The sequence below is a fragment of the Sparus aurata genome, chromosome 5, assembly GCF_900880675.1.
Source record: "Sparus aurata chromosome 5, fSpaAur1.1, whole genome shotgun sequence".
NCBI lineage: Eukaryota > Metazoa > Chordata > Actinopteri > Spariformes > Sparidae > Sparus > Sparus aurata.
The window spans coordinates 37,133,290-37,135,949 of NC_044191.1; the positions used below are offsets into that span (position 1 = coordinate 37,133,290).

The window sequence follows — 2,660 nt, forward strand, 5'->3', positions numbered from 1 at the left end:
AAAATAAATATAGCAACAATTGTCAAGCCGTCATCTGAGGATCATAACTGCAGTTTGTCAAAGATCATTTAAGTGTTGTGATTGAAGTGCATATATTATATTATTTATTTCTTATTTGGATTTGGGGGGAGTGGTGCTCTGTGGTGGAGGTGGAGTGTGAACAGAGAGTCTGGAGTCTCCTGCTGCAGACAGAGAGACTCTGCTGTCCTGATGTTGGTCAGGACTTCGTTCCTCCACTGAGGCTCCAGAACACAGAAGAGTCTCGACTTCTCTGAGCAGCTTTGTTTGCTCTCAGTGATGGCGGTACCAGCCGGCCCGCTGATGTAGCAGAGTGCAGTGCTCTCTCTGGGCCGTGTGGGCTGAACAGGGTTTGGAGGTAGACGGTGCAGTTCTGTTGACGGCCGTGAAGACCAGAACCATCGTCTGGAATCTGATGCGGGCCGTAACAGGAAGTCAGTGGAGGTGACGGAGGAGGCGGGTCACATGGGAGAGTTTGTGTAGATTGTAAACGAGGCGCTGCAGCGTTCTGGATACACTGCAGTGGTTCAGTCTCAGAGCTGAGAGTCCAGACAAGAGGGAGTTACTGTAGTCCAGGAGGGAGACGACCAGAGCTCGGACCAGGAGCTGTGCTGCCTCCTTTGTGAGGAAAGACCGGATCCTGCAGATGTTGTAGAGGGCAAATCTGCAGGACCGGACCACAGCAGTGATGTTGTGTACTGTGTGTACTCTGTGTACTCTGTGTACTCTGTGTACTGTGAGTACTGTGTGTACTGTGTGTACTCTGTGTACTCTGTGTACTGTGAGTACTGTGAGTACTGTGTGTACTGTGTGTACTGTGTGTACTGTGTGTACACTGACGTGTTGTTGTTGCAGACGGTGGCCTACAGCATCCTGTGGGACCCAAAGTTCCTGATGAGGTGAGTGTGTGACCTTTGACCTTCATCAGCTGGCTCAGTGGACGTTGGTGTGTTCATCACTGAGTCTCCTCTCCTCCCCTGTAGGAACCTGGCGCTGGGGGGAGGTCTGCTCCTCCTCCTGGCGGAGTGTCGGGGGGGAGGCTCGCAGTGTGTTTGCAGGCGTGCCGTCTCTCGGTCATCAGAGCTCTCCGAAGCACCTCCTGCAGCTCGGAGGTCGAGTCCTCCTCGTCCTCATGTTCATGACGCTGCTGCACTTTGACCTCAGCCTGATCAGTGTGAGTCTCCCACACACACACACACACACACACACACACACACACACACACACTGACCGAGCTGCTGACTGTGTGAATCCTCGCCTCACGTCCAGGTCCTGCAGAACCTGGTGGGCTCGGCGCTCATCGTGCTGGTGGCGGTGGGCTTTAAGACGAAGCTGGCCGCTCTCACTCTGGTGGTGTGGCTGCTCTGCATCAACTTCACCTTCAACGCCTTCTGGAACATCCCGTCGTACAAACCCATGCACGACTTCCTCAAGTACGACTTCTTCCAGACCACGTCGGTGATCGGAGGCCTGCTGCTGGTGGTGGCGCTGGGGCCCGGGGGCGTGTCCATGGACGAGAAGAAGAAGGAGTGGTGAGGAAGAGGAACTGATGCTAAAAGAGGAGAGGAGGAAGAAAAGATGGAGGATTCAACACTGCTGGAGGCAGAGCGGTACAGTCAGCACAGCACAGCTTTTATTCTGAAAAACAGCCACAGTTCTATATAATTTACACTAAATCATTTAAATGTTCCCAAACAGCCAATCAGAGCCTGTTCAGACCTGATGTCACCATGATGACTGATCCAGTCAGTGTTCAGCTCTCACAGCTGACATTAACATTAACATGTATCTCACGTCCATCACTGAGTCACACAGACTCCGGGCTCTATCTTAACGATCTGAAGCGCAGGTATCTTTGTGGGCGGATCTCAGGCGCTGTTGCTTTGATGCCGGCGGGATTAATGACTCTTGCGCCGACGCAAATCTAAAATGTGTTGGTCTGAAGTAGCTACATTACTCTCAGGTGTGGTTTGGGCGTAACGTGCAATAAACCAATCAGAGCGTCATCTCACATTCCCTTTAAAAGCAGGCGCGCTTGTTCCACGGTGGACTGCTATTATAATGGTGAATTTGCCGGGTGCACGCCAGGAGCGGTTCACAGCCGAGGAGACCGACGTTCTCGTCAGGGCCGTAAAAGACCGAGAAGTGGCCTTGTATGGGGATGGGAGAAATCCATCCAAATTAGCTTTGGTTAAACGGGCGTGGGAGGAAATGCCACAATTGTTTCTACGGCTGGCATCCCCAGGACATCGCACCGGGCCTCGGGAGCAGTGCGCACGGGCCGAGCAGCGCGCAGCGGCCAGCTGATGACGGAGCAGCGCAAACACCAAGGTGCAGAGGATCCAGACCCACTACACGCCGTGGCAGCATTGTCAGACCGGACCGCACTGTCCGGGATGCAGCAAGGTATTAATGCCCGTCTTGACCGGGTGGCGATGTTGCTGCAGCCTCTCAGGCGCATCGCCTCAAGTCTCCAAACGCACCACCTGCTCCTGTTGTGCCCCTTCCTCCTCCTCCCCCAACTCCATCTCCGTCCACCTGCTCCACTAGGAGCACATCGCGCATTGCCACTCCCGGGCCCTCATGGCTATGGCGGGCGTGTCGCATATCAGAGGGAAAAAGAATGAGTTCTTCTGTTTAAA

General features: G+C 53.8%; 1 pseudogene; it reads left to right on the forward strand.

Annotated features, from left to right (window-relative positions):
- LOC115582333 (surfeit locus protein 4-like) overlaps positions 1-2,447 on the forward strand; it is a 7,241-nt pseudogene extending 4,794 nt beyond the window's left edge.
- Positions 2,448-2,660: the final 213 nt, after the last annotated feature.